The following is a 13,454-nucleotide window of genomic DNA, read 5'->3' on the forward strand; positions in this document are numbered from 1 at the left end:
GAACAGCCAAAATAACTGTGAGTTGAGAAGTAGGTCTAAATGTCAAGGAGGACCTATTATACCTACAGGCAGTAAATGAGTGCTAGAACACCAAGAGAAGAGAATTTGCCAGAGGGAAAAATCTCTGAGACCCAGAGAACCAAGGAGAAGCAAATTCAAGCCTTCTCCTTAATGACCCAGGGTCATGCTTTATGTTCTAAGTACTGTAAAGCAAAAGGAGCAAGGGGGTAGCTTCTTGAATCTCTGCAAGGGTGAAAATGAATATTATATGTGTCCTTTTCTCTATAAATAAAACTGTTGTTTTGAATCCTTGTCTGAGTAAGTATTTTAAGAGAGTCACTAACTATGCTTGAGGGAGTACCAGATTTTGAAGTGTCCTGGCTTCCCACCAGGGTCTGAGCAATGAACTAGACCAAGAGAGGCCCCTGAAGTGTATCAAAGCCTCTGACAGAAGCAACATGTTCAAAATGGATAATAATATTTGTAGCCCTGCCACATAAGAGTTGATATGAAGAACATAAGAGATAATGTTTGTAAAGTACACCATACACTTTAAAACAACATATAAATGTCAACTAATGTGATTGCATGGAGTTATGATGATAGTTTGTTAACAGTTCAAAATTAATGGAGTAAAAGAAAAATATAAGTAGATAAATATTTTAAATCTTAAGTAAAACTACAGAGTGTCCCAAAAGTCTTAGTGCTATTTTAATTGTTTGGATAACCCTAGGATTTTGGGGAAAACTTGTGTAGGGAAAAATTTAGATGGATAAAATGGACATATTTAAATTAGGAGTGATCATTCACTTTGCTAAGTCACCAAATGAATCCTTTAAATAGGACCTTCCCATCTCATTTAAAATATAACTCAATTCATTAAAAAAGTTAGTTCATATTTTTCCTCTCTATCATGTAACAAGAGCTCACACTCAGGTGCATAAAAAGTACCTCCTTCAAGAAATACTTGTGAGGTAGGGGAGTTGTAAATAGAATAATCTCCATTTTCCACTTGAATAAAGTAAGATAGACCCAATGGTACAGTTGGAACTCAAAACAAAACAAACTTTCTCCAGTGGAGAATTCCTCCCCAAAGCTTTCTTCTGATAAGCCAACAAGGAATACAGATTTCTCTACTCTACCTCATGTGATATCACAAGATAATGCAAGAAGAGATTTAGAATTGTAGAGGCTCTCAGATAGCATCTACTCAAATAATCAACTCTTACCCCACCAGGTCACAGATAGGGAAACTGAACCTCAACATCAAAAAAATGATTTACCCGAATACACAGAGACTGTCAATTTAGCAATTCAATAAATAACCTGCTTCAGGTTGGTCTGTGTAGCAATATAACATACTCCTAAAATATAAGTAAAATGTTAAAATAATGAAATAGTAAAGCTAAATCAATAGAATAATAGATTAAGAGATGGAAGGGATTCAGAGGCCATCAAGTTCAACTCCCTCATTTTGAGGGAGGGAAACTGAGGCCTAGGAAGGTGAAGAAATTTGCCCATGGTTACACAGGTTTGATGTATCGGGTATTGGAGAAAGGATTTCCTCATAAGTTTTTTACTCTGGACCTGTGCTCTTTTCACTTTACAAGATAGGTTCCCTGGGGGAAAAATAAAAGCCCTTTTCAATGCACTCATTTTAGAGATGAGAAAGTACAAATCTGTTAGTAATTGTCTATCTGCAGAGCACCTGGTGCCAGTCTGCCAAATCCTCAGCACCATTGCAAGGCTAGAGTTTTTCCTCTAAAAAATTCTTCTGATTAAGAAAATCCTCAAAAATGCCCTTTTCCAGGTCTGTCAATAAACGAAGGATTCCATTATTCACTAACAGTTCTTGAATCCACAATTTAGTCTTTTCTCGTCAGATTTCTAGGTCAGATTGAGGAGCGAGAAAAAAATGATTGAGAGTGGTTGGGGCAGAGGGATGAAAAGGTCATGAAACAAATGGGGGAAGGGGGAGGGAATAAGCATTTATATAAGACCTACTAAGTGTGAAACGGGCTAAGCCCTCTACAAATATTTCATTTGGTCCTTAGCAACCCTAGGAAAGTAGGTGCAGTTAAAATTTCCATTTGACAGCTGAGGAAATTGAAGCAAATGTCACACACTCAATCTTAACAGAAATTAAGTATCACGCAGCTGGTAAGTATCCCGAGGTCTTAATTGAACTCACATCTTCTGAGTCCATGCTCTAGTCACTGTCCCGAGTAATTTACAAAGTTTTTACTTAGAACGGAGGTTACAGAGACGAGGCAAGGAAATTAAATACGATTTCTACCTGAATGAGGCTACAATCTAACCTGAGAGATGTTAAGTATATGATTCGAATACAAATTAGAAGTGCCAAAGAGAAAGGATCTCTGCGGGGGAAGGAGAGACCAATTGCATTTCCTACATCATTCTTAAGAAATTGCTTAGACTCCTCTCCAACCCCCACGGGGTCTTAATTGTATTACGGTTCTGACAGTTAGGTCATACTTCATCTCTCTGGGGAGTGGGTGGAGGGGAATTAAGTAAGATGTTTCCGGGAGGCCAAAAATAACGTTTTAAGATTAGGAGTCACGAGATCTGGGCTTGCCCGTGAAGGTCAGTCTTCTTCGGTAAAAACTTGGGAGACTTATCTACAAGCACCTTTCTAGCCGGTGCAGAAGTTCCGGGGTAGTTTAAATAAAAACGTTTCCTTCCTTCTCCCAACCCCCACGCAGAATGTAATCTCCTAGAGAGCAGGGATTGTTTCATTTTCTTTTTTCTTTCTTTCTTTCGTTCTTTTTTAATTTTATTTTATTTTACTATCTCTAGCTCCTACCATGCACACAGTAGTTCGATCTTTGCTTTTGAAGAGGACCAATGACATCACGACTGATGTCTTAACTTGTAAGCACCGCTGTAGAAGGGGAGTTTTTCCTTCCCTTTTTAAAGCAGTGCTCCCATCCTTTCATACCGACCCCACAGAAGGCCTGCCTCCTATCCTCTTCCCCAGGATTGCGGCCTCCCACCACCACTCGCTACAAACGCACCTTGGAGCACGCGTGTAGAGAGGTCGGCAGCAGCCGCGCGCGTACACTGGATGCAGAGGCGACAGCAGGGGCAGCGGCGGCAGCAGTAGCAGCTGCAGCTCAGGCGTGGGGGACACCCGGGCCCAGTTGTTCTCTGACTCTGGAGCTCCGCCAGGAAAAAATCCTTTCCCTGCAAGCCCCAGTCTCGTGACTGCGACGAGGCCTCTGGGTGCAGCGCCTGCAGCGGCAGGAATGCAATCCCGGTTGCTTTGGTTCACCTGCAGCTAAACAGCCCCGGGCACCTAGCGGAACAGTCTCAGGGAGGGCAGGGTAGAGAGATCCCTATCCTGTCCACTCATTCTACTCTTCCTACTCCTCTGCAGTGAGGCACTCTATTCTAGGTTGTCATAAATCTTATTATATAAATTCGTCACTTAACCTAAAAATTTGTGTTTTTTTTAATAAATATGTATATATTTTTAATCAACCAATAATGTTTCTTTAAAAGAGATGGAGGGAGCAAGTAAAAGAAAAAAAAAAACACTCAGGGAAAGATGGAATGGAGTTAATTTCAGAAGCAGCATCCTCAGGCCACAAAGACTTGGCCTTAAGATAGTTTGGTCCAGGAGTTACTGGAGATATAGGAGAAAGTGAAATTCACATAAGTGGTTTTGTATAAGAATTCCGTGAAGATAGGGAAGGAACTACTTTTTGAAGTTGAGAATGAAAACTGAAAATAAGATTCCTCTCAAGCTGAGTTTGAGGTTTTTTTTGGTATCGTTTTGGAGATGGAATGCCTTTCTGTAACTAAACATTTAGCACAATTCTTGGAATATAATAAGGGTCTGTTGATTGACTGGGGCTTGAACTTAGGATGATGAGGACCCACTCTCTTTCACAACCAAGTGGCAAAAAGTTTTTGAAGTTCCTCTATTAAGCAAACTGTCTTGAATAAATAAATGTATAAAAAATCAGTTTGCTAATAATATTAGCATTTGTGCAGCTCTTTAGAATTGGCAAAGCACTTTGTGTATATTCTTTCATTTGATCATCACAATAGCCCTCTGAGGTAGGAGGGCCATGGAGAGCATTTTGGACAGGAAAGTGAAAGAAAATGGTGATTGGAGCTTTAGGGTAATTGACTACTATGATGTTCTGAGGGGTGATAGGGTTGGTTTTATTGTAGCTCTCACAGTTAGGGGAGAGGAGAGGAAAGACAGTTTAAAAAAGTGTATGCAAATCTTTGACCCAGCACTGACACTACTGGGTCTGTATTCCAAGGAAATCATAAAGAAGGGAAAAGGACCCATATGTGCAAAAACAGCTCTTTTTATGGTAACAAAGAATTGGAAAATGAGTTGATGCTCATCAATTGAGGAATGGCTGCAGTATATAAAGGTAATGGAACCTTATTGTTCTATAAAAAATGATGAACAAGCTGATTTTAGAAAGATTGATATGAATTGATGCTAAACAAAACAAGTAGAACTAAGAACACATTGTACACAATAACAGCAATAATATGCAATGATCAACAATGGAAAGATTTAGTTCTTCTCAGAGTTTCAGTATCCAAAACAATCCAATAAACTTTAGACAGAAAATGCCAACTACATCCAGAAAAAGAATTATGTAGATTCAATGTAAATCAGCACATGCTATGTTCACTTCTTTTTTTCTGTTTTTCTTTTCTCTCCCATGGTTTTTCCCTTTTGCTATGATTTTTCTCCTCCAACATGATTCATAAAGCAATGTGGATTAAAATTAATTAATTGAGGAAAAAAGTGTATGCATTGGCATTGAGATGTAGGGGAATGGACTAGATCTAGGCAAGATAAATTATAAGTTAAACAATCAGACAATCACTGTCCCTCAGACTGTTGGAGGGCCGAACTATAGTAAAAACAAAAACTCACACTCTGTCTCCACCCCTCAGCCCATTTGGCATAACCCGGCAGGCCTCATAAACTTCCTCATCAGGCCTGTGGGCCATAGTTTGAGAACCCCTATAAGACCAAAATGAAGATTTAGTGAAGGAGACTGAGAAGGAGCAACCAAATAAGTAGGAGGAGAATCAGGAAAGAGCAATATCACAAAAATCCAGGTATACATACTTAAATGCTTATTGATAGACTATTGAGTGATGGAGAATATGCACATTGGTTAAAGATTTGATAGAAACTAGAAAATTGATTTCCACTCCCAGGATTTAATTATTGTATGATTGCAGTTTGAAAAAGTAAGAAACTCTAACAAAAGACATCATAAGATTATATACATATTTCAATAATTCAATTAAATGAAAAGTAACAAGGCAGCTAGGTAACACAAAGGATAGTGCCTGGCCTAAGTCAGAAAGACTCATCTATTTTGCATAAATGTTGAATTTACATAATTGTTTGCATGTTGTCTCAACCATTATAATATGAGCTCCTAGAGTGTAAGAACCACATTAACTCATAGCAGTACAATGATCAATACTGGAAAGATTTGATTCTTCTCAATGTTTCATTGTAAGAAAGCAGTTAAGAAATGCGTGTTGACTGACTAAACTAGCCCCAGAAAATAGTTGTGAGAATAATTGGTGTGATCTCCTCCCCTTTTTCCTAAAAATTATTAGGAACTTAAAATTAATTTTTTTTCTATACAAGAAAAAAGTATTACCATAAGGAAAAAGAATTGTAGGCAGATGCCTCGTATGTTTTGCCTTATATCCATAGAAGATTTAGAAGCTAAACATAGCATCTTCTTTTCCATTCATAAGTCACACAAGCCAAAGAACCAGAATAAAGCTTCCTTCCTTGTATAATTTACTTGTATGAACTCTGTAAGTCTTAATGCTCTTTTTTTTAGAGGGCCTTGACATAAATAATTGAAAATATGTCATACCAATCAATTCTGATGTAGCATCATCGAGGAAGAATCGAGCATTTTATGGTTTATTTGGAGGGCTTTTTCCAGTCACGTTTCTTCACATTCAGAAACCAGGTTCTAAGTTATTGAGTATTGATGCATATAGAAAGCATGAATCGCCAAATCCCATTACTAGCAATACTAAGGTCTAGTCCTGGAATACAGAAATAAGAATACTTCCCCAACTGTGAACATATAGATCAAAGACTTATAAAGCATTTTAATCTCAGAAGCAAAACAAACCTTGTTCATATGAGATACATAAATGAAAATTCATACTGTTTAGGATAACTAAAGCTATCCCAAACCGAGAGTACTTGGCTACTAAAATCCTGGACCAAGGAACTATTTTCAGTGATTGAAGGATTCTAAGACAGAAGGGAGGAAACAAGCATTTATGAAGCACCTACTTTGGGCTAGGCACTGTGCTAAGAGAAAAAGAGATTCGTTATCTTTTTATTTAACAGTAAAGATAGATTACATCATCAACCTTCCAGCTCCATATCTGTTGATCAAAGTGCAAGCAATTATGAAACTTCTACTAAGCTTCAGAAATTGATAAGAGTTAGGGATACAAGGAGAAAAAAAAAATCCAACTCTCAAAGAGCTTACACTCTAATGGGATGGGGAGGGGAGGAGAGGGGAAGAATCCTTTTCATTTACTCTGCTGTGCAACTAGACTTTTCTCAGAATCAATCTATACAGCTTTGGCCAGAAATTATGAGAGTCTTCCTCTCCCAGTTTGTATTTAGAATTTCTTTTTTCCAACTGAGTGAAAGAGAAGGTTCTTTGTCTCATTTGCTGCCTTGCTGCCTTAATCACCAGTTGGATTCCGCTTCAAGTAAACTGAGCCCTGTTTAAATCTTAGTTTAAAAAGACCAAGGTCTCCCATTACATCCAAGGCCATCTCCAGGCATCCTGAAATATATCTGGCCACTGGACCTTGATGGCTCTAAAGGAGAAAGTGAAACTAGTGGCTTTGCCCAACCCTTCATCACTTAACTCCAATTCACTTGCATGTCATGACATCATCTCCCTGATGTCAAGGTTGTCTTTTTTTTTTTTTTTTTCTAGTTTGTATTTCAGTGGGATGGTTTGATTTAATTTTTAAAATGTAAGCTAAGTGATACAATACAGAGCTGTCCCTAGAGTCCAGAAGCCCTAATTCCAAATCCTGCTATGCTAACTATATGACCCTGTACAATTTTCACTTAACTTCTATTTGCTTCATTTACCTCATCTGTAAAATGGGGATAATTTATCTCTCAGGATAGTTCTGAGAATCAAATGAGATATTTTAAAAAGCACTTTGTAAACTTTAAAGCACTACAGAAATGTTAGTGATTATTAGTATTATTATTATTGTTGTTGTTTTTATCTCCTAGTAGGAAGGCTTCCCAAGAAATAGAGACTTCCCAAATTGCCAAGCAGTTCTTCGGAGAATTGTCTCCTAAGCTTTCTTCTTCCTTGGCAACTGTGTGGGTGGCCATCCATATGATGTCATAGCAATCTATCCACAAAACCACAGTGGGAAATGAGTATGTTAAAAGTGCTGAAAATGTTTACCTATGAATGAAAGATGGGCAGTTACTATGAATTCTTGGTTCTGGTAAAAGCAGAGGTGGTCTTCACAGAGACGGTGGTTATTCAAGCCAAAGGAGAACAAGGGAGGCAGACTATAAAAGAAGATGGGAAGCTTAACTGTTTCCTGATCCTTTTCCCTCACTGTTAATACAGACAACATGGAAGAGCAGTTAATGGAAGCTGGACACCACTGCAAATTATGGCAAGTGTTAAATGTGCAAAAGCCATGTTAAAGTAAATTTGAATATAATTGAATTCCACTCTTAAACTGCTCAGTATTTTACTCCAAGAGATATTGGGTCAAATCAAATCCTCAAAAAGTCCAGCTATGTTAGGTATTCTTAATCATTCCTCCTCCTCCTCCTCCTCCTCCTCCTCCTCCTCCTCCTCCTCCTCCTCCTCCTCCTTTTCCTCCTCCTCCTCCTCCTCCTCCTCCTCCTCCTCCTCCTCCTCCTCCTCCTCCTCCTCCTCCTCCTCCTCCTCCTCTTCCTTCTTCTTCTTCTTCTTCTTCTTCTTCTTCTTCTTCTTCTTCTTCTTCTTCTTCTTCTTCTTCTTCTTCTTCTTCTTCTTCTTCTTCTTCTTCTTCTTCTTCTTCTTCTTCTTCTTCTTCTTCTTCTTCTTCTTCTTCTTCTTCCTGCTCCTCCTCCTCTCCTTTGGCACTATGATGGAACTTATTATGACCCCTTTCTAAGAATAATGTTTTTAGATGTATAAAATGAAATATATAGGAGTATAAAGCTAATTAATTATATTGAAATGTACTTATCCAGATAATTTTTTAAAAAATAAGTTTATAGGTCCCAAGTTAAGACTCCCTGAGCTACCCAGCAGTAATAAGTAATATATATAGAATGCTTTAAAAGTCACCAAATATCTTACATAATTATTTCATTTGTTCCTCACAACAATCCTGTGATAGATTTGCTATGATTTTTTTTCATTTTTCAGAAGTCAGTCAATAAGCATTTATTAAGGATTTACTATGTGCCAAACTCTGTTCTAAGAACTAGATAGACAAAGAAAAGTAAAAATACACTCTTATATAAAAATCTGTGTACTTATAAAATATATACGATATAATATAAATGGAAAGTAATCTTATAGGGAGAAGAAGAGGGCAGGGTGGGCGATGAGAAAAGCTTCTGCAGAAAGAAGAATATAAGCAGAGTCTTAGAGAAACTTCGATGAGGAAATTGATACATAGAAAGTTTAAATATCTGGACCAATGACATAAATTAATTATAAAGGCTGGATTCAAATTAAAAAAAAAAAACTAGACAAAACCAGAAAACAAAGTGAAAAATAGTATGCTTTGATCTGTGTCTAGATGTCATTAGTTCTCTAGGAGAGGATAACATTTTCCATCATGTGTCCTTTGGAATTGTCTTGGATTAGTATTGCTGAGAATAGTTAAGTCATTCATATTTATTCGTCATACAATATTGCTATTACTATGTACAACTTTCTTCTGGTTCTGCTCACTTCACTCTGCATCAATTCATATATGTGTTTCCAAGTTTTTCTGAAAGCATCCTGTTCATCATTTTTCATAGCACAGTAATATTTTATTATCAAATACTACAATTTGTTCAACCATTCCCTAATTAATGGACATCCTCTCAATTTTCAATTTTTAGCCATTTTTTAAAGACAGAACATGAAATGAAAATGGACATTTTTTTACTTTCTCTCTAAAGAAACACATTATTGCTAAATTGTAAAGCTCAATCTAGTTTTCTTAAACTCATAAATCTAGAGATATTACTGCACAATTTTATGGTTAAAACCATAAGTCCATGAACCTCCAAAACATCTGTGGATATATTTCAGGGGATCTCAAAACTGAGAGAAAAATTTACATGATTCATATGGAAATATGTAAAAGGTGAATGTGGATGTATAACCAAAATATGTTGTTTTACATGTAACTGAGGAAAATAAAAATTGAAAAATTGAGAAAATTGAAAATGTGACTAATAGTAGCATTTGCCTTCCAAGGCTGTTTAGGAGGACCAAATGAGATATTTTTAAAGCACTTTGTAAACCTTAAGGTGCATTATAATGTTTGCTATTTTTATTCATCATCATAATTATTAACAGATTCATCTTCAATATTTGAGAATGATAATTTTTATATTCTGATTCAATTAATAAGCATAGGGAGGAATAATAGTAATTGGGTGTTGGCAATAAAAAACCCACCATAATATCTATAAAGAAAAACCAACAATTGAATAGAAATTAAAATACAGTTTCTCACCATGATATCTCTCTTCTCTGACAACTGCTGTTTTCCAGAAGAAGGAAAAAAACGGATCCTCTACTGAATGTGTTTAGTTTCTCAAGATCAAGGTCTTTTCCACATTATAATTTTTCCATCACCATTTGCTGTTCTTAATCCAAGATCAAGTGTCATATTTTGCCATCATGAGACCAGAAGAAACTCACTGGACTTGCTATTCATCTTCTTGGCATACTTGGAAACAGCAATGTATAGGAAAACTTCTCTCTCAGGTAGATTGAATCAAATAGAATCAAAATCCCTATTACATGCTCAATCTACAGGGGTTAAATGAAAATAAAGCAAAGTCATACAGGTATTAGATAGCAGAAAATAAGAGTCAATCCAGACTTTTTTTTTTCATCACACCAGGATATTTCCTCACTACTATCATGTGGCTTACATTTTAAGCATTAAATCAAACCATCCCACTGAAATACAAACTAGAAAAAAAAAAATTTCAGGCACCCAAAACGCCAACTAATGACTATTTAAACATATTCTTTTGTGAAATCAACCTTGATTTATTGTGAACCCAGTTTCTTTTTATTCCTTTAAATTATTGATAAGCTCAGTTCTTCAGACATTCAGCATCAGAGAGTGTGAATAAGTCAGCAGAGTGCCCTCTCTTTTGACCTCACCTTTGTAAGTGCTGACAACTTTTTTGATCTGCACTTATGATTTCATCAGTATAGGGAGCTGCCAGTGCGGAAATCCCCTTCTCCCCAATCTAAAATGGTAGTTCTCTGTAATTTATAGCCTTAAAAAGTTGGCAGGGACAGAAAGATAGTAAATTGGCCTATATGACACAGCCAATATTTGTCACAAGCAGTCCTTGACCCAATTGTTCTGACTCAACTACAACTCTCTCGTATACAAAGAGAGTTAACAGTTGATTGTTTAACTTTAATAATCTAGTGTTTGACAAACCCAAAGACCACAGCTTTTGGGATAAGAATTCACTGTTTGACAAAAACTGCTGGGAAAATTGGAAATTAGTATGGCAGAAACTAGGCATTGACCCACACTTAACACCATACTCCAAGATAAGGTCATGATCTAGGCATAAAGAATGAGATTATAAATAAATTAGAAGAACATAAAATAGTTTACCTCTCAGACCTGTGGAGGAGGAAGGAATTTGTGACCAAAGAAGAACTAGAGATCATTATTGATCACAAAATAGAAAATTTTGATTATATAAATTGAAAAGCTTTTGTACAAACAAAACTAATGCAGACAAGAGTAGAAGGGAAGCAATAAACTGGGAAAACATTTTCACAAAGGTTCTGATAAAGGCCTCATTTCCAAAATATATAGAGAACTGACTCTAATTTATAAGAAATCAAGCCATTCTCCAATTGATAAATGGTCAAAGGATATGAATAGACAATTTGGAGATGAAGAACTGAAACTATATCTAGCCATATGAAAAGATGTTCCAAGTCATTATTAATCAGAGAAATGCAAATTATCTTATTATTATCTCAGATACACCACTACACATCTCTCAGATTGGCTAGGATAACAAGAAAAGATAATGCTAAATGTTGGAGGGGATGTGGGAAAACTGAGACACTGATACATTATTGGTGGAATTGTGAATATAGCCAGCCATTCTGGAGAACAATTTGGAACTATGTTCAAAAAGTTATCAAACTGTGTATACCCTTTGATCCAGCAGGGTTACTACTAGGCTTATATCCCAAAGAGATCTTAAAGGAGGGAAAGGGACCTGTATGTGCAGCCCTCTTTTGTGGCAGCCCTCTTTGTAATGGCTAGAAACTGGAAACTGAGTGGTTGCCTATCAATTGGAGAATGGCTGAATAAATTGGGGTATATGAATATTATGGAATATTATTGTTCTGTAAGAAATGACCAGCAGGAAATTTTCAGAAAGGCCTGGAGAGACTTACATGAACTAATGCTGAGTGAAATGAGTAAGAGATCATTATATACTTCAATAACAATACTATATGATGATCAATTCTGAGGAATGTGGTATCTCAATGAGATGAATCAAATCAGTTTCATTTGTTCAATAATGAATAGAACCAGCTACACCCAGCGAAAGAACATTGGGAAAATGAGTATGAACCACTACATAGCATTTCCAATTCCTCTATTTTTGTCCACCTGCATTTTTTATTTCCTTCACAGGTTAATTATACATTATTTCAAGTCCAATTCTTTTTGTGCAGCAAAATAACTACATGGATATATATACATATATTGTATTTAACATTTACTTTAACATATTTAATATGTATTGGTCTATCTGCCATCTGGGGGAGGGAGTGGGAAGAAGGTGGGGAAAAATTGAAATAAAAGGTTTTGCAATTGTCAATGCTGAAAAATTACCCATGCATATATCTTGTAAATAAAAATGTATAATAAAAAAATAAAAAAACAGTTGATTGTTAATACTTAGAGAAATAAAAATAAAAGTCAAAATCTCTGTGTTCTGAGATTTATGTGATGTTTTAAAGTTTGCAAAGCACTTCATATTCTTTATCTCATTTTGATCCTCACATGATAAACCTGCTTCATTTTTGACAAATGAGGCAACTGAGTTAGAGAAATGTAGCCCAAGGTGACAAAAGCTAGTGTCAAATTCAAATCCAAATTGAGTATTCACTATGTTCAAGCATATCCTACACTGAGAATCATATGGGACCAGAGCTGAGTTGAAAATGCAAACATGGAGGCAGCTAGGTGTTACAGTGGATAAAGCTCCAACCCTGAAATCAGGAGGACCTGAGTTCAAATCTGGCCTCAGACATTTAACACTTCCTAACACTTCATTTAACCCTGATTGCCTAAGCAAAAAAAAAAAAAAAAAAAAATGCGAACATCATAGTCAAGAGGGACCCCAGAATGTTGAGAAATTGGAAGAGTTTATATAACGGTATAGGTTTTATCTTTCTAATGAGAGAAAAAAAGAAAAAAAAATGAGAAAAAAGAAATCCCTTCAACTAGGGGAGAGCTGAGTTCAAATCCAATCTCTAACTCATACTAGACTCAAATGAGATTAGTTGTGTATTAGTTGTGTCAATTTAAATTCCATCTGCCTTAGTTTTCTCAACTGTAAAATGGGGATAATGACAGTACCTACTTCATAGGATTGTTATTTGTAAAGCATTAAATACAGTAGGCTGTCATATGGTAGGTATTATATAAATGCTTATTCTCTTTCCTCCCCAACCTTCCCTTAAGAAACTAAGAGATTTAGATGAGAAAACCCAAAGCGAACTGACCTTGTTCAAAGGGTTTGAACTGTAGAAAGAGAAGGTTCACATAGCTAATAAATGTCTGAGGTCAGTTTTGAACTAAGTCATCCTTATTCCAAGCCCAATACTTTATCTACATTGCCACTGAGATATTTAATTATCATTTTGATGATCTGCTTTAGAATTCTTTCCCAAAACTGGGACACTGATGCATTGTTGGTGGAGTTGTGAAAGAATCCAACCATTCTGGAGAGCAATCTGAAATTATGCCCAAAAAGTTATCAAACTGTGCATACCCTTTGACCCAGCCGTACTACTACTGGGCTTATATCCCAAGGAAATACTAAAAAAGGGAAAGGGACCTGTATGTGCCAAAATGTTGGTGGCAGCCCTTTTTATAGTGGCTAGAAACTGGAAAATGAATGGATGTCC

At 36.3% G+C, this 13,454-nt stretch overlaps 1 protein-coding gene across 4 annotated transcripts in view; it reads right to left on the bottom strand.

Moving 5' to 3' along the window:
• Window positions 1–3,295, bottom strand: part of CPQ (carboxypeptidase Q) — a 651,739-nt gene extending 648,444 nt beyond the window's left edge. For 2 of the 4 annotated variants that reach the window (XM_074268909.1, XM_074268941.1), the window contains exon 1: window positions 3,036–3,167. The gene's annotated coding sequence lies outside the window, so the exon portion shown is untranslated. Of the gene's footprint in view, window positions 1–3,035 lie in introns of all 4 variants that reach the window. The other 2 variants (XM_074268920.1, XM_074268948.1) reach the window with 2 other exon arrangements.
• Between the last annotated feature and the right edge of the window lie 10,159 nt (window positions 3,296–13,454).

This window comes from Sminthopsis crassicaudata, chromosome 1 (assembly GCF_048593235.1).
Source record: "Sminthopsis crassicaudata isolate SCR6 chromosome 1, ASM4859323v1, whole genome shotgun sequence".
Lineage (NCBI taxonomy): Eukaryota > Metazoa > Chordata > Mammalia > Dasyuromorphia > Dasyuridae > Sminthopsis > Sminthopsis crassicaudata.